Here is a 19461-nt window from a genome sequence, read left to right on the forward strand (position 1 = left end):
AGGTTTGGCAACGGATTTTTTAAAGAAGCTGAAACTACAACAAACAAACAAGCAAACCTCATTTGCAAACCACTAGTGTTATTGTCGGAGAAGGCGCCGGCACCCCCTCCAGTGCTCTGGCCTGGAAGATCCCATGGGCGGAGGAGCCTGGCGGGCTGCAGTCCATGGGGTCGCGAAGAGTCGGACACGACTGAGCGACTTCACTTTGACTTTTCACTTTCATGCATTGGAGAAGGAAATGGCAACCCACTCCAGTGTTCTTGCCTGGAGAATCCCAGGGACGGGGGAGCCTGGTGGGCTGCGGTCTTTGGGGTCGCACAGAGTCGGACCCGACTGAAGTGACTTAGCAGCAGCAGTAGCAGCAGTGTTATTATAGTCATGAGAGCAGAAAATAAAAGGAGGCAAAAGAAAAGATAACAAAATTCAGTTTGCCTTTTTTGTATTGACATAAAAACATTAGACATAGGATTATTGTTCTAAGAAATTATTAAAAAAGGTAAATCATCAGAAGAGTTAATATCAGATAAAACATTGACTGAATATTACTTGAGCTTCATTCTCACAAGCATATTTTCAGATTTAAATAAACAAAAAATTAAATAAGTATCCTGAACCTAGGTTTCAAGATAACTGCAATACCCTCTGGAGCCAGTAAAGAACAAAACAAGACAAGTTTAAAAGTTGGGTTTGTTTTATTCGTCAGCTTCAAAGACAAATAGTAGTGAAGAATTTTCCCTGAGTACTTAGACGGGGGAAAGCCCTGGGTTTGAAAGGTTTGGAAGAGGATTCTCCAGTGGGCATTCTGATTAAGGACTGAATCTCCTTCCAGGCCAGGCTAGCGTTCATGGTGGGGTCACTCAAAGTTGACGATACTTTAACAATGCTAGCTGGTTAGAATTTTAGTGAAATAGTTTTCATTTTGATGTCTCCCAGGCAAGTGCTGCTGTAAGGGAAAATTTTTTCTTTTACACAATTATAATTTAAAGCAAGCTTTCCAGTAGATTGATCTTGGGGAAGTAATAGGATATAATCTTGTCAAAAGTGTTTATTCCCAACTAAGTTAGAGAAAGCCTATTTCAAAAGCTATTCAATCCATGAGTTACATAAACAATGACTAAAGAAGATCATCTCAAAAGAGAGTAATAGTCCATGCTCAGTCTAAATCAGAAATCAGCCAGCACAAACTGATGTCTTCACAAATGATACAGATACCATATGTGTACACATACATACATGTATAAATTTACAAAGTATATGCATTTATAAACTTTATATGTTTATAAAGTATATGTATATATAAGTGTAATAATAAAAGAGAAACCTCTTTCTCATTTCAAGAAATCAAATCCACTCTTTCCATTGACACCTCCCCTTTTGCATTAATTTGCTTTACTTCGTAGTTTTATGCACATGCATAGATGTATAAATTATATTACTTTTAGTTTTATGGCCTAATATCACATTTGATCCCATAACTTATATTTAGTTTATAAATTTTATAACATTTCAGAAAAAAATAAGGTATATTGTTGATAAGGTTATGAACTCAAAGAATTAAATATTTAGCATTATAATTGGGTGGGGGGAAGAGTGTATTACTTAGAAAATAGAATAGAGGAGGAAAAGTATTAATATTTGTAACAGCATGCTTTATTATTGTAGGGAAAGGATCAAAACCTTTCCCCCCACCCTCCTTAGTCCTCTAGGGCCTGGCAAAGACAGATCTTTTGCAGGAAGGTGAGGGTAAAGTGTCTGCCCGCAATGCAGGAGACCCAGTTTCAATCCCTGGATCGGGAAGATCCCCTGGAGAAGGAAATGGCAACCCACTCCAGTACTCTTGCCTAGAAAATCCCATGGACAGAGAAGCCTGGTGGGCTACAGTCCATGGAGACGCAAAGAGTTGGACACGACTGAGCGACTTCACTTTCACTTAGGACCCCTTCCAGGACAAGAGGGGGCTCTTGTCTAACACTTGGAAATGAATTGTCCTAGGAGACACATGGGCTAACAAAGCAAGAGACTCTGTTGGGAAGGAGAGCCCAGGAGAATGGCTCTGCCCCCTGGCTCGTGGTCTTGGGTTTTACGGTGTTGGAGTTACCTTCTGGCTTGTCTCTGGCCAATCACTGATTCAGGGTCCTGCCTGGTGGTGCATCCATCACTCAGCCAAGATGGATTCCAGCCAGGAGGATTCTGGGAAGTTGGTAGGTAGGACGCGTGGTGTCTCCTTTGGACTGTTCCTGAATTCTTCCAGTCCGTAGTAGCTTGTTAGTTCCACATTCCTTCCCAGGTCTTCCTGTTAAGAATCCTTGTGCAAGTGGCTACTGTCTTTCCTGGCCAAGGTGGGTGGTTTCAGTCAGTGTTGCCCCTAACAGATCCACAAAAGAAAAACAGAAGTTTATTAACATGTGCGTCTTTCATACCCAAGGCAGCACTCAGAGATAAGTAACTCAAAGGGCTGGTTAGAACTTGAGCTTACTTGGCATCTTAACAAAAGATTGATAAATTTTTAGAGAAGTGATAAGACAAAAGAAAAGGACTTTGAGTGTCCAGGGCAGCAAATTGTGGCAAGATAAATATATGGGGAAATAATGGAAGATAAGGGTGATCAGTCACCTTTATTGTGTAGACTCCTCTGGTGCTATCTCTGGTCTGGAGTTTAGAGTTGTTGTAGGTGATTAACTTCTGTCCTTCCTGGTAGAGAGGAGACAGGACACCTTTACAAATTTATGTCCTGCTTTTAGGCACATGGGGGAAGACAGACAGCTCTTCCTGTATCTGCCTGCTCTCTGTTGCCATCAGCTCAAATGAATCCTTATGCCATAGTGCCATTTTCAACTGGCATCTTCTGCTACTGTTCATTATTACCTAAGAATTAAAACCAGGAACGATGCAGAATAGGAAAAAAATGAGTAAGGACTCTGAAAATTAGAGTCAGAATTCATTGCTATTACGCACATGATTAAATAGCTAGCAAGTATGTTTCCATGAATCTGTGTGTAGATTGATTTAACTTCCTCTGCATTAGAAGCCAGTGTTACCAGTAGACTCTTCAGAACTAAACAGTAAAGGACAATACAGGCTCCAGGAGCAGGAGGAACCTGTGGGAATGGATTAAAACAACTCTACCTTTACACAGACTTTTGCAGTTGAAAACAGGGCCCTGGGTAGAAAACCAAAATTAACTTCTGAAGAGAGAGGGAAAAAAATTGCCAGTATCTAGAAAGGAGCAATTTGCATTTTAAGGTGTATCCAATGATCTGAGAGATAGCAACACATCAGGTGAATAATAACTTCATCTGCTGCAAGCTTTTCTTAACATCTCTATTTAGTGCTTGAATGCATCTTTCTATTTTATTCTCCTATCTCCTTCTCTCCCAAAGTACTGAGCACTGCACAATATCTAAACTTATCATTTCTAAGGCTAACTACATCTAATTCTTATCATGGGTTGTAGGTGTGTAGGCTAACTCTAAAGAAAGCTCTATTTCCACATCTCCCTCTCTTTTTTTTTCCCCCATATCACAGTGAAAATGTAAATTGCAAATCTCTTTACTTCTCAGACTGTGTGCTGGGTCCCCTGCTGCTACGGAAATAATACACTCTTATCATCAGAAGGTCAGAATCTTCTTACCTGTATGCCAACGGAAAGCACAGTTCTTGCTCCCAAATTGGATCCTTTCCTTAAACAGTGGTATACCTTCTTTGCCTCAGGGCACTCTTCTGATATTCATATATTTCAAAGCCAGCTTCATTATCCAGAAAAGGAAAATGATGATTGTTTCTGCTTCTTTGAAACTTTACAAATGCACCAGAACCTAGTTGGTGTCCAGTTATCTGAATTTCCCCCATTATGTAACTGATGTACTCAATAAACGTGGCAGGAGAATGCTTCTCAGAGACACTTACTCTCCAGAAAGGCGTCAGGACGCCACAGAGCTCGTTAGAGGGCTTCTCTGTGTACCAGGCCCACCGCCTGTGACCGTTACTTTCATGTGTCAGTTTGGTGAGGTCACGGTACTCAGATAATTTTGGTTATATAGTCAGTCTAGATGCTGCCATGAAGATAGTTTTCAGGTGAGATTAACATTTAAACTGGTAGAATCTGAGCAAAGTAGATATCCTCCGTGATGTGAGTGGGCCTCCTTCACTCAGTTAGAAGGCTGTAAGAGGAAAAGACTGGGGTCCCCTGAAGAAGAGGGGGTTCTGCCAGGAGATGGCCTTCAGGCCCAAGGTCAGCAGCCACTCTTCCCTGGGTCTGCAGCTTACCCTGCAAGTTTCAGACTGCCCAGTGCTCAGTCATTACACAAATCACTGTATTTTTTTATTGGAGTATAGTTGCTTTACAATGTTGTCAGTTTCTGCTGTACAGCAAGTCAGTTACAGGTACACACGCGTCCCCTTCTTCTTTAGACTTCCTTCCCAGTTAGGCCGCCACAGAGCACTAAGCTCCGGGTTCTCCCTAGTCACCTGTTAGGCACAGTCGTGTCCACGTGTCAGTCCCAACCTCCTGATTCATCCCGCCTCCCCCTCCTTGGCATCCATGCACATGTTCTCTACGTTGGCGTCTCTTTCTGCCTTGCAAGCTGATTATTTTAAATCAACCAGTCTCTCCGAAATCACACACACCCTATCAATTCTATTTTCCTATACAATTGTAATATACAGCCTTTTTATATGACTGCTCCAGTGCTTTTTAAGGAACTTGACTACATGGGCCAAGATGGCCTTATGTTACCTTCAGCTTGTCCAGACTCTACACAGGATTTTCTGGACTCTAGACACCAGACCTCCCTTTTCTAGAATGTGTATGTTAGAAAACTTGTACATTTTTTTTCCTGCCTCTTTGAGATATAAATCCCTTTAAAAGCCTCTCAGCTTTTTACTACCTAGCTCTTAGAATGTGGAGGGAGACAGCGTCTGTCACTGTGCAATTTCTGAGCGATGAGAGGGGGCCTAATTTTGATACGTGCTTTGCTCCTACTTAGAAATCAACCTCCTGTCCCAAAGATAAGAGAGCTGACTTCTCCTCCGGGTAAAGCCATCCGACACACACACGCCGCCCGTGTCCCCCCCTCTCACTCCACCCTCATCCCCACCTCCGGCCCTTTCTCTCGGCGGAGCTGAGCTCAGACCCTGGTCACCACCTGCAGTGGTTTGGAATGCCCGAGAACTCCCAGTGAGGCCATGTCAACATGCATCCTCTGTAGATCTGAACTGAGGTTTGGAGCTTCCTAATTTTCAAGAGCACAGAAAGAACTTTACATGGCTGTGAGTAGGCGAATTGTCATAATCACTTGGGAAACAAATGTCTGTCCATATCCACTAACCCTGAACATAGGAATCCCCCTGATTCAAAAAATCCACCTCTAGGTAAATACTTGATAACAGGGGCCACTGTCAGGAAAAACTGTGAAACACTTTGAAGTGCTCACCCACCCACACAGATGATTACTGTCTAGCTTATCTTTCCATGTCTTCTAATTAAGTATTTCTGAGCTATTTATAACTCTGGAGGTAGAAGGAAATGTATAGTACTATAAATTATTTTTCTATAGAAATGCTAATGAATTTAATCTTGTGGAATGCAATTGATTACTGTCCTGTAAATGTTGACTAGCATTCACTTATAAATTCATTTCGGCATTCCTGATTGCCTGTAGATGGGTATTTGAATTCTCCTTTGAACCAATGGAATATTTTGCTGGCTTGAATTATGGAAAGAATACAGGTCACAGATTTTTATATATCTGTATAAAAATTGTGATTTTTGCCTTAAAAAAAAAGTCATCACTTACCACCACCCAAAACCAGTGCTAGATAATTCCTAGAAGCATTATTTGTCAGACGCCTGGGTCAGGAAGATGCCCTGGAGAAGGGAATGGCTACCTACTCCAATATTCTTGCCTGGAGAATTCCATGCACAGAGGAGCCTGGTGGGCTACCGCCTCCATGGGGGTCGACAAAAAGTCAGGCACAACTGAGAGACTAGCACTTTCACTTTTCACTCTGGGTAAGAAGGGGTTAGCGGTGGGTCTGTAACCGTTTCCTCCTGCTTTGGGGGACGACTCAGGCAGTTCTGTCCTTTAAACATCGGGATGCAATTTACTGGCTGGAAGATAAATGAGGGTCTCCTGGGACTGCCGTACACTGATTTCTTACCTAGGACATCCTTTTAGTATGCGGCGGCTGGTGTGTCTGGGTTGTACATTGTAAATAAACCTCCGGTGAGGCTGTGCAGCAGATGAGAGTTACCACCGCGTCCCTCTGAACCCAGGATGCATCTCGGGGCTGCATCTAGAAAGCGAGAAAGCAACGATTACTGTTTCACCATGTCAGAGCATTTCGTAAGGATTCTGCTGGCCTCTTACCTGAAACTCTTGGAGGTGTGACTTTGTGGTCACAGGATATTTGATTAACAATCCACAACCGATAAATGTGCAAGCAGTTTACAGCCCAATAAAGTTAGAGGTAAGCCACAAAATATCGATAATATGATTTACTAGCCTTTAGACAGCCAGTCTTATACATAATTTAGCAATCTTATTTAGACATTTCTTTTGTAAAGAAACAGTCTCCTTCTTTCTCAATTGCTTTTTTTTTTTAATACAGAATATTTGGCTATTTAATTCAAGGCATCTTTTGCCATATTTCATCAAACTAAAGGAAACAATATTGTACTATTATCTACCACTAAAAAAGAAAATATTATCAAACAATAAGATGTATTTTGATTTCACAGATAAAGTACATTTATAGTAAGTGAAATATGGTATACCTCTCAACTTTGTCAAAGTTTTATCCAAAGCATTACTATATATGTTACAGTTTATTCTTATAATGGAATCTTTACATCTTTATGATATCTTTATATGGCATATATCTTATATAATATCTATGATATATTTCTTTATATGATAATTTCTTCTAATTGAACCATAGTTGATTTGTATTAGTTTCAGGTGTACAGCACAGTGATTCAAAATTTTTATGGATTATACTCCACTTAAAGTTATTATAAGGTAGTTATATTCCCTGTGCTGTACAGTATATCCTTATAGCCTTTTTTATACATAGTAGATTGTACCTCTTAAACCCCTAATCCTATCTTGGCCCTTCTCCATTTCCCTCTCCCCACTGGAAACCACTTGTTTGTTCCCTATATCTGTTAAGTCTATCAATATTTTGTTATATTTATTTATTTTTCAGATTCTACATATACATGATAACATAAGTATTGGTCTTTCTCTGACTTATTTCACTAAGCATAATACCCTCCAGGTCCATCTGTGTTAGCACAAATGGTAGAATTTTATTCTTTTTCTAGGGGAAGTTGCTCAGTCATGTCCGACTCTTGGCGACCCCATGGACTGCAGCCCACAGGCTCCTCCGTCCATGGGATTTTCCAGGCAAGAGTACTGGAGTGGGGTGCCATCACCTTCTTTTTCTAGGCTGAGTAATATCACACACCGCCGCCCCTACCCCCCCACCAACCCCCAGCCACATCTTTATCCATTCATCTAGTAATGGACATTTAGCTTCCAGCCACATCTTGGTAATTGTAATTAACACTTCTATGAACACTGGGGCACATGTATCTTTTCATACTAAACTAAGTCCATACTAAACTCAACATACCATCAATCAAATGGATGTAATGCAGTCTCCGGACAAATTCATCCAACGACAGCAGACGTCGCATTCCTCTCAAGCTCACGGCAACATTCACCAAGACAGACCACGTTCTGGGCTGTGACACTGCTTAACAACCTTGAAAGAACAGAAACCATACAATGCCTGCTCTGACCAGGATGGAATTAAACTAGGAATCAGTAATAGCTGAAACATCTGGAAACACTAGGAAATGAAAAAAAGATACTTCTCAACGACACATGTGTCAAAGAAGAAATCACAGGGGAAAGTAAAATTGAACTGAAGCAAAAGGAAAACACAACGTATCACAATGTGCGGGATGTAGCAAAAGCAGTGCTAAGAGGGACTCTGGGTCTTTCCATTCGTGTGGCAGCGGCCAGACCGGAAAGATCTGCTCTTCTACCGAATCCTCCTTTGGTTTCTTTGATTTGGGAGCTGGATGCCATCTAGGTATCAGCCTCTCCTGCAAGGGTGAAGACTGCAAACGCACACAGGCTCCCATCTAGTCTCACGGTTCCAGCTCAGGTTTGTGGGTTCCATCCTGTCTACCATCACCTGGCCTTACATTAATCTCCCTCTTTTACTCCTTGTTGACTTAACATCTAGCATCAGATACAAAGACCACAGCCTTTTAAAGACACTGCTGAACTAGCTCCTGTGATTGTGTGAGGTCAGATTCCTATGACTGATAGATGGATAATCTAGATATTGACTTCATTCTTAACGATGAGAGATTGGCTGTTTCCTTCTAGCTTCAGGAACAATACAAGATGTTCATTCTTGCAGTTTATTTTCAGTGTTATTCTAGAACTTCTAGCCAAAGAAATAATGGCTAGACAAAGGAACAAAAGGCAAACTGTTAAAATAAGGAAATAAAATTGTCTTTACAAATGATCATCCATGAAATTCCTAAAGAATCTGCATAAAAAGCTACTGAAAAAAAGGTGAGTTTAGCAAGTATACAGAATGTAATCCAAAAAGAAAAAAAGAGTATTTTAAATATACATGACTCTCTTGAACTGTAGAGAACAGAGATCTAATACATCCTGACAGCAAATTAGTGGTTGCCTAAAGCTGGACATTGGCAAGGGTTTGACTGGAATGGGTCTCAAGGGAACTTTTTGAGGTGATGACATGTTCTATATCTTGAGATTTATTAGTATATACATTTTTTAACTCATGAAAATCTATACTTAAAATGGATGTATTTACTTACAGTCCATGGGGTCACAAAGAGTCAGACACGACTTAGTGACTGAAAAACAACAACAAAATTTACTTACATAAATTATATCCCAATGCATTTCAGAAAATTTTACAAATCATCAGCATATACCTAAATCCAATTTAAAGACTTTGGGTAATCCCCAACCATTTTATAACCACATTCAAGAATATCTACTCACAATTACACAGATGAGATTCCTTTTAAATTTAGTGATTTAAGTGAAATGCACTTAAGTCATTTGTCTTTGGACAAAGAGCTACATTTGAAAAAGGAGAATTTTAACCCTTTGATCTTCACAGATCTTAAGATCTCATCTAGGAATGATATAGAACCTATAGACCTGTGGACTAGGACTTTCTGTGATGACATGAATGTTCTCTGCCCTGTCTAATGTAATAGCCAGAAACTACAAGTGGCTACTGCACATTGAAAGGTGGCTACTGAACTAAAGAACTGAATGTTTAATATTTAATGTTAAGGACTGTATATTTAAATAGATATATGTTGCTGCTACTGCTAAGTCATTTCAGTCGTGTCAGACTCTGTGCAACCCCATAGATTGCAGCCCACCAGGCTCCCCCGTCCCTGGGATTCTCCAGGCAAGAACACTGGAGTGGATTGCCATTTCCTTCTCCAATGCATGAAACTGAAAAGTGAAAGTGAAGTCGCTCAGTCGTGTCCGACTCTTCATGACCCCATGGACTGTAGCCCACCAGGCTCCTCCGTCCATGGGATTTCCCAGGCAAGAGTACTGGAGTCGGGTGCCATTGCCTTCTCTAGGGGCTACTATATTTGACAGCCTAAAATAAAGGCCTTTTCACCTGAATCTGCTATTCTGTGAGTCTACAGCTATTGTCAGTAGTAAAAAAAAAAAGAAAAATCATCTCTTCTATAAGCAACCCCAAAGTTTTATTATAGGAAGCTTGAGTTAAAAGTCTGTGATATGTTGTAAATCACAGAAGACACAATGCAACTGCAGAGAGAGACTGAAAAGATAGTTACTCCTGGGTTGGCCAACCAAATGAACTTTTTGGCCAACCCAATATAAATAAGCTTTTTAATTGGTATACAACCTGCTGGTTGGATCAATTTCACCAAGGGTAACCTGTGAAAGAAGAAAAACTAATTGGATGCATTTGAGATGGTGCTCACTGCAAGTAAACAACAAGAATGGTATGAAATTATTGTCCAAGAAACAAAATATACAGTGACTTGAATTTGGAGGACATCATGCATTTGAGTGAGCTTAGTGGCAGATTTCATTCCTAGATGTTGGCTCATTAAGATATTACCGCCACCCTCCCCCCATGGATACATGTATACGTGTGGCTGAGCCCCTTTCTGGCTCACCTGAAACTATCACAATGTTGTTAATCGGCTATACCCCAGTACAAAATGTTTTTGGTGTTAAAAAAAAAAAGATATTCCCCCTCCAATAAATTTTCTCATTTTATAAATGTTTTAAGATATGCATAGTCTTCTTAAAAGTAATTGCTTTCTCCGTCTGATTTACTTAGTGTGATAATCTCTAGGTCCAACTCATGTTGCTGGAAATGACATTATTTCATTTTTTATGGCTAACATTCCACTGTATACATGTTCCACATCTTTGATCACTGATGGACACTTAGATTGCTTCCTTGTCTTGGCTGTTGTAAACAGTGCTGCTGTGAACACTGGGGTACATGTATCTTTTCAAATTAGACTTCTTGTGCTTTCTAGATATACACTCAGGAGTGGGACTGCTAGATCGTATGGTAGTTCTATTGTTAGTTTTTTAAGGAACGTCCACAGTTCTCCATAGCGGCTGCACCAATTTGCATTCCCACTAACAGTGTAGGAGGGTTCCCTTCTCGCCACACTCTGTCCAGTATTTATTGTTGGTAGACTTTTTGATGGTACCCAATCCTACTTGTGTGAAATGATACCTCATTGTGGTTTTTTATTTGCATTTCTCTAATAGTCAACCGTGTTGAGCATCTTTTCACATGCCTGTTGGCCATCTGTATATCTTCTTTAGAGAAACGTCTATTTAGGCCTTCTGCCCATTTTTTGATTGGGTTGTTTTTTATGTTACTGTGTATTTTGGAAATTAACCCCTTTTTGGTTGGACCATTTGCAAATATTTTCTCTCATTCTGAGGGTTGTATTTTCATCCTGTTTATGGTTTCCTTGGCTGTGCAGAAGCTTTTGATTAGGTCCCATTTGCTTATTTTTGCTTTTATTTCTTTTATATGAAATTAAAAAAATAATACAAATGAATCTATTTACAAAATGGAAAACAGACTCACAGACATAGAAAACAAACTTGTGGTGGCCAAAGGGCAAAGGGAGGTAGGAGGAGGGACAAATTAAGAGCTTGGGATTAACATATATATACTCCTTGGAAGAAAAGTTATGACCAACCTAGATAGCATATTGAAAAGCAGAGACATTACTTTGCCAACAAAGGTCCGTCTAGTCAAGGCTATGGTTTTTCCAGTGGTCATGTATGGATGTGAGAGTTGGACTGTGAAGAAAGCTGAGCACCGAAGAATTGATGCTTTTGAACTGTGGTGTTGGAGAAGACTCTTGAGAGTCCCTTGGACTGCAAGGAGATCCAACCAGTCCATTCTGAAGGAGATCAGCCCTGGGATTTCTTTGGAAGGAATGATGCTAAAGCTGAAACTCCAGTACTTTGGCCACCTCATGCGAAGAGTTGACTCATTGGAAAAGACTCTGATGCTGGGAGGGACTGGGGGCAGGAGGAGAAGGGGACGACAGAGGATGAGATAGCTGGATGGCATCACTGACTTGATGGATGTGAGTTTGAGTGAACTCCGGGAGATGGTGATGGACAGGGAGGCCTGGCGTGCTGCGATTCATGGGGTTGCAAAGAGTCGGACATGACTGAGCGACTGAACTGAAGTGAACTATTATATATAAAGTAGACAAGGATTTACTGTATAACAGAGAACAATACTGAATATCTTATAATAACCTGCAATGGAAAATATATATAACTGAATCACTTTGCTATACACCTGAAAGTAACACAATATTGTAAATCAACTATACTTCAGTTTTTAAAAAGTAATTGCTAATTTTCAAATAGCTATTCTCCTCAGAAACAATACTGGAAAATAGTATTCTGCTTTTGCTTGAACTGTGAAATCAAGACCTCAAAATATAAATAATTAACCGAAATACCTTTAATACACCTATACATCTTCACTCCACAGAGAAAACAGTGATGATGAAGGAGTCTCTGGAATAACCTACAGAGTTTTACTATCATTTATGGTCTGATTCATCCTGAGACACGTCTGCCATGTACAGAGAGGGCAAGGGGCAATTAGATTTTCACCACTAAGCTACGTACGGGCCCAAAGGAGCTGTTACTATAGAGGGAAACAAAGGTTCCCTCAGGAAACTATACTTAGCTATGTATGTTAATATGGTCCGCAATTTCAATGTGGATTTCAACATGCATGCTAGAACTCATTAAAATATGATTGCTGTAATTTAAGGTGCTGACTCTAAGTTTCTAGCAGTCTTACATAACATGTTATTTCATATATTTACTCAAAGTGTACTCCAATAAAATAATCTTGTATTTTATCATTGGAAATTATTATCTTATTCTTTGTGTGCATATGAACTTATGGAGTATTTGGGACTTTATAGATGAAAGGATTCTATGCATAGTTAATTGGTTAAAGTTTCCTATTGATTTAAATGCACAAACAAAGGAAAAAGAAACTGAACAAAGATCCCTGGGCCTCAGGGGCTTCTCCTAATTTCTGACTGATTGACTATATGCTTGGCCAAGTCACTTGACCCTTCTGAGTCTCATTTTAATACACAAAAAAGAGGGGAAAGACATTAAATTATTTATGTCATCTCATTAAAAAACCCCAGGTGATTTCTAGACATACATATTCATATATATATATATATATATGTATAACACACACATACACACTGTTAAGAGGATATAGCTCTCTTGCATATAAGATAAAGATATAAACGGTTAAAGGGAAGGCTGAGGAAGATTGGGGCAGTTAATCCTTCAAAAGGCTTTTAGTTCTAGTATTTTGGGAATCTGTATTTGAAAACAAGTACACAGTTTATTTTACTTGAGTCTTACATGCTCTCTGTTTCCATGCTTTCCAGTATAATGTCAACAACGAGACAAATAATGCTCTAAAAACATATTTTTAGAAGAAATTATATTCTGAAAGTATTTAAATCAGAATGTATTTTACAAAAACTGTTTTAAGAACTTGATGACAATTAAAGTGCAATATTAAGGAATTTACTTTGTACGTTTGAAAATTAAGTTCATCCTGCACTAGTTACAAATTTATATACACATTTCAGTTCTGTATTTGATTGATATGATTTTACTGAGTCTCCATTGCTTCACAGTAATTCTCAGTTGTGGTAAAAAAGAAAATATTCTTTTAAATCAGATTTTAAAACTAAGCTCAATATTGCACTTACTTTTCAGTCTTCTTTGTTATATTGACTATTCATTTTAGGTACATTTTTCTAAGTATGTTTTAGTTATAGGAACATGGTTTTGTTTGCTATTTATTGGTTTATTGGCTTATTTTTATCTGGAGGAAATTAACTCATTGACATTCTCTGTGTATTTTTGAGCCCTTCTTTATAGCATTACCTGAGAATGGGGGTGATAAAAATAGGACTCATCCCTTATGCATTTCTGGTTGTTATGATGGTGGCTGCCTAAAGTGTGTGCTGAGAATAGTAAGATCATTCCACATATCTGCAAAGAGGGACATTATCAGTTTTGCAATGTCTGCTCTGGAAGCTGGGCAGGTGAAGTTTTAGCCTTTATATTTACTCTGTGTTTCCTCCCTCTGTGTTAGTGGTCCAGTGACACACAGCATTATCTGCTCCATGGTGTTCTGTGTACTATTATTTTGTCTAGATTATATTTTCCATGATTAAACAATGAGGATCCATCATATACTTTCATGAATTCCTAAATTTTTTCATTAAAAAATATAGGAAGTAGAAATACCTAAACTGTTCCAAGTTAACCTCTTTCAATAATGATAATAAAATTTATAGCGTATGTGTGTGTTTAATTTGGCACTAGATGGTAAGGTTTTAGTTTCTTGGGCTGACACAGAAAAAGCATACAATTCAATGTTATCAGCCAACTGCAGTTTCCTACATGCTAGGCACTGTACCAAGTGATTAACATATAAAACCTATAACATTTAACTTTCACAAAAGCATTTTAGAGATTCTGAAAAAAAGAGATACACAGAGATTAATCACTTTGCTCAAACCATAGTTGCAGCAAGGAACATGTGACTACACAAACACATGGCCAAAATATCCAGCTACTTGTACTCTTAGTAATTATACTATGACTTTCCCTTACCATTTCTAGTGTAGCACAACTGAAAGTAATTATAAAATAAATTTAGCTGTGGGAGTTTTAAACCAGTAGATTCCTATGACTGGGAGAAATCAATCTTGTTTGGGAAAGTAGGGTAGGTTGGAAAGTAGCTGTTAGAAAAAGAAACCAAAGTTTCCAGAAGAGGTCTGAATTTTTACAGTGATGAAAATGTGTTCCAACGACAAAATATCAAATATATTTGCTTTTGATAATACAAATATCAGATTAAAAGGAGCCGAGTCTACTAAAATGCAGAGAACCTACACATTTTTTTTTATTAAGTTAAGAGTAAATTAGGACTTGGTTTAGGTAATTTTAGATAAGTTCTACAAATATTTTATGTTTCATTCCTAAAACAGGAGCTTCTATATGATTCTCTCAGAGATGTTGATATAGAGAGTATATTTAGCGAGCTTCTGTATTTTGCTTAAGGATCAGGCCTTCTATTAGGTAAAAAACAAAACAAAATATGACTTTCAACTGTAAAATATGAGCTCACTGAAGTAGGACAAACTTTATCTCCAGCCTACCCTCTATCCCAGGGTTGCCCCACAGAACCCCAGGGCTCATTAAGTGAAAGTGAATGTCTCTCAGTTGTGTCCAACTCTTTGTGACCCCATGGACTATACAGTCCATGGAATTCTCCAGGCCAGAATACTAGAGTGGGTAGCCTTTCCCTTCTCCAGGGGATCTTCCCAACCCAGGGATCAGACCCAGGTCTCCTGCATTGCAGGTGGATTCTTTACCAGCTGGGCCACCAGGGAAACCCAGGAATACTGGAGTGTGTAGCCTATCCCTTCTCCAGGGGATCTTCCCAAAGCAGGGATCGAACCCAGGTCTCCTGCATTGCAGGTGGATTCTTTACCAGTTGAGCCAAAAGGGAAGCCCAAGAATACTGGAGTGGGTAGCCTATCCCTTCTCCAGGGCATCTTCCCGACCCAGGAATCAAACTGCAGTCTCCTGCATTGCAGGCGATTCTTTACCAACTGAGCTAGCATCAGGGCTCATAATGTGCTTTGAACCCCACCCACCCCAGCCTTCTTGACTGATGAGAAAGTAGTTACCACAGAGGTTACTGTGTATCAGAGTTTATAAAACTAGGTTGTGGCTGCTGGGCCAGGGCTGGAATTCATGCTGTGTCCCCACTGGAGATGGCCCTTGGGTACATGGATGGAAAATGGGGAAATTCCACAAACTGCTAAAGAAAAAACAAAAACAAAAAACTGACTCTTCCTGAAAATCTGTTCCATCATAGGAATAACAGGAGAGCTTCACCCACAGTACTTGGAAAAGCTAAGGAGAAGGTGGACACTAAGGAGGCCAGAGGTTGTGGATGACTGTATCCTTGAAATAGAACAAGGAAACAATGGTTTCCTTACTGCAGGATGTGGCAGAAGAATGTTTCCAAAAGGAAAGAGTCGGGTAGGTAAATTGACCATTAACAGAAACAAAGATAGGAAGAAGAATTAAAACACATTATGAGTAAGTCTCAAAAAAATGTCTGGTTGTTACATAGAAAGCTTTAGAACTCTACTAAGATAACTAGGTCAGGTGCAGGAGGGCCGAGAGGAGCTACTCCATGTTCAAGGTCAGGAGGGGCGGCTGTGAGGAGCTCCCCCTCGTCCAAGGTAAGGAGCAGCAGCTGCGCTTTGCTGGAGCAGCCGTGAAGAGATACCCCACGTCCAAGATAAGAGAAACCCAAGTAACATGGTAGGTGTTGTGAGAGGCATCAGACGGCAGACACACAAACCATAATCACAGAGAACCAGTTAATCTAATCACACGGACCACAGCCTTGTCTAACTCAGTAAAACTAAGCTATGCCGTGTGGGGCCACCCAAGACGGGTGGGTCATGGTGGAGAGGTCTGACAGAATGTGGTCCACTGGAGAAGGGAATGGCAAGCCACTTCAGTATTCTTGCCTTGAGAACCCCATGAACAGTATGAAAAGGCAAAATGATAGGATACTGAAAGAGGAACTCCCCAGGTCGGTAGATGCCCAATATGCTACTGGATATCAGTGGAGAAATAACTCCAGAAAGAATGAAGGGATGGAGCCAAAGCAAAAACAATACCCAGTTGTGGATGTGACTGGTGATAGAAGTAGGGTCCGATGCTGTAAAGAGCAATATTGCATAGGAACCTGGAATGTCAGGTCCATGAATCAAGGCAAATTGGAAGTGGTCAAACAAGAGATGGCAAGAGTGAATGTCGACATTCTAGGAATCAGCAAACTGAAATGGACTGGAATGGGTGAATTTAACTCAGATGACCATTATATCTACTACTGTGGGCAGGAATCCCTCAGAAGAAATGGAATAGCCATCATGGTCAACAAAAGAGTCAGAAATGCAGTACTTGGATGCAATCTCAAAATGACAGAATGATCTCTGTTCGTTTCCAAGGCAAACCATTCAATATCACAGTAATCCAAGTCTATGGCCCAACCAGTAACGCTAAAGAAGCTGAAGTTGAACGGTTCTATGAAGACCTACAAGACCTTTTAGAACTAACACCCAAAAAAGATGTCCTTTTCATTATAGAGGACTGGCCAGGGGTAACAGGCAAATTTGACCTTGGAATACGGAATGAAGCAGGGCAAAGGCTAATAGAGTTTTGCCAAGAAAATGCACTGGTCATAGCAAACACCCTCTTCCAGCAACACAAGAGAAAACTCTACACAAGGACATCACCAGATGGTCAACACCGATATCAGATTGATTATATTCTTTGCAGCCAAAGATGGAGAAGCTCTATACAGTCAGCAAAAACAAGACTGAGAGCTGACTGTGGCTCAGATCATGAACTCCTTATTGCCAAATTCAGACTTAAACTGAAGAAAGTAGGGAAAACCACTAGACCATTCAGGTATGACCTAAATCAAATTCCTTATGATTATACAGTGGAAGTAAGAATTAGATTTAAGGGACTAGATCTGATAGATAGAGTGCCTGATGAACTGGGGAGGCCTTGAAATAGCTGTGAAAAGATGAGAAGCGAAAAGCAAAGGAGAAAAGGAAAGATATAAGCATCTGAATGCAGAGTTCCAAAGAATAGCAAGGAGAGATAAGAAAGCCTTCCTCAGCGATCAATGCAAAGAAATAGAGGAAAACAACAGAATGGGAAAGACTAGAGATCTCTTCAAGAAAAATAGAGATACCAAGGGAACATTTCATGCAAAGATGGGCTTGATAAAAGACAGAAATGGTATGGACCTAATAGAAGCAGAAGATATTAAGAAGAGGTAGCAAGAATACACAGAACTGTACAAAAAAGATCTTCATGACCAAGATAATCATGATGGTGTGATCAGTCACCTAGAGCCTGACATCCTGGAATGTGAAGTCAAGTTGGCCTTAGAAAGCATCACTATGGCGGGGGGGGTGGGGGGTGGGGCGGTCTTAAGATGGCAGAGGAATAGGACGAGGAGACCACTTTCTCCCCCACAAATTCAACTAAAGAACATTTAAATGCTGAGTAAATTCCACAAAACAACTTCTGAATGCCGGCAGAGGACATCAGGCACCCAGAAGAGCAGCCCAGTGTCTTCGAAAGGAGGTAGGAAAAAATATAGAAAACAAAAAAAGAGACAAAAGAGGGAGGGATGAAGCTCCGTCCTGGGAAGGGAGCCTTAAAAAGACAGAAGTTTCCAAACACCAGGAAACATTCTCACTGCCGAGTCTGTGGAGAGCCCTAGAACCAGAGGGCAACAAAATCGGAAGGAAAAATAAATAAATAATTTAAACCCACAGATTACGTGTCCAACTGTAACTCCCCCAGGGGAGAAGCAGCGCAGACGCCTGCATCCGCCACTAGCAAGCGGGAGCTGGGCAGGGAGGCTCGGGCTGCATTGCTTAGAGTAAGGACCGGGCCTGAATGCCCCGAGGACAATCTGAGGAACTAACTTGTGGTAGCAAACCAGACTGCGGGATAACTACCATGTGAAAAGCCCTAACTAAGACACTGCCAGGCCCGCTCACAGAACAAAGGACTGAACAGAGCTAGCTCGCTGCAGACCATCCCTCTCCAGTGACAGGCAGCCAAAGCCGGAAGGGGGTAATGGCAGCCCCACAGAGACATTATCTACCAAACTGCAAGCAGGCTTCTTTGCTAAGATTTCTTGGGGTTCTGGACGGTCAACATCCACCTGAGAAGGTGCGCCAGTTGTACATCCAGAAAACTGAGCGGCAGGGACGGGGGAGGAGATAAATCGCAGTGACTGTGCTCACCAAACACCTCATCACCTGAGCTGCTTGGACCTGGGAAGGGCACAAAACGAAGGCCCAACTGAATCTGCGCCTCTGAGGACTACCCGAGTGCCTGAACCTGAGCAGCTTAGACCTGGGAGGTGCATGCAGCCCAGGGCTGGCCTTGGACGGTTCCTGGCAGAGCAACCTAGAGCCTGAGCAGTGTGGACAGGGAGGGCACATGCACCGTGAGCAGGGGCAGGCCCAGTGTGGCTGAGACACTGTGAGCACATGCCAGTGTTATTTGTTTGCAGTGTCCCTTCCTCCCCACAGCACGACTGAACAAGTGAGCCTAAAAAAGTGTCCACCACCGCCCCCTTGTGTCAGGGCGGAAATCAGACACTGAAGAGACCAGCAAACAGAAGAAGCTAAAACAAAGGGAACTGCCTTGGAAGTGACAGGTGCAATAGATTAAAACCCTGTATTTAGTACCAACTACATAGGAAGGAGCCTACAGATCTTGAGAAATATAAGCCGGACCAAGGAACTATCTGAAAATGAACTGACCCCACACTGCCCACAACAACACCAAAGAAAGTCCTAGATATATTTTTACTATTTTTACTATCATTCTTTTTTTTTTTTAATTTTTAAGTCCTCTATTATTCCTTTAATTTTCATTTTTATAACCTACTATTACTTTGCAAAAAAAAGAGACCCTATTTTTTAAAACAAACTTCATATATATATATATATATTTTTTGTTATAATTTTTGTGACATTTTTTCCCTTCTTTTCTTTAATATTATATTTTTGAAAATCCAACCTCTACTCTAGATTTTTAATCTTTGCTTTTTAGTATTTGTTGTCAATTCTGTACCTTTAAGAACCCAATTTTCAGTACCCATTTTCACTTGGGAGCAAGATTACTGGCTTGACTGCTCTCTCCCTCTTTGGACTCTCCTTTTTCTCCACCAGGT

The 19461-nt window shown here is 40.5% G+C and overlaps 1 long non-coding RNA gene across 1 annotated transcript; it reads right to left on the reverse strand.

The window, feature by feature from the left end:
* Nucleotides 1-638: 638 nt before the first annotated feature.
* On the reverse strand, nucleotides 639-4978 carry LOC139177031 (uncharacterized). Its single transcript, XR_011561406.1, has 3 exons — nucleotides 3632-4978; nucleotides 2614-2865; nucleotides 639-2365 (listed from the first exon to the last, which is right to left on the reverse strand). It is a non-coding gene; the product is annotated as an uncharacterized lncRNA (long non-coding RNA).
* Nucleotides 4979-19461: the final 14483 nt, after the last annotated feature.

The sequence above is a fragment of the Bos indicus genome, chromosome 18, assembly GCF_029378745.1.
Source record: "Bos indicus isolate NIAB-ARS_2022 breed Sahiwal x Tharparkar chromosome 18, NIAB-ARS_B.indTharparkar_mat_pri_1.0, whole genome shotgun sequence".
NCBI classification, from domain to species: Eukaryota; Metazoa; Chordata; class Mammalia; order Artiodactyla; family Bovidae; genus Bos; species Bos indicus.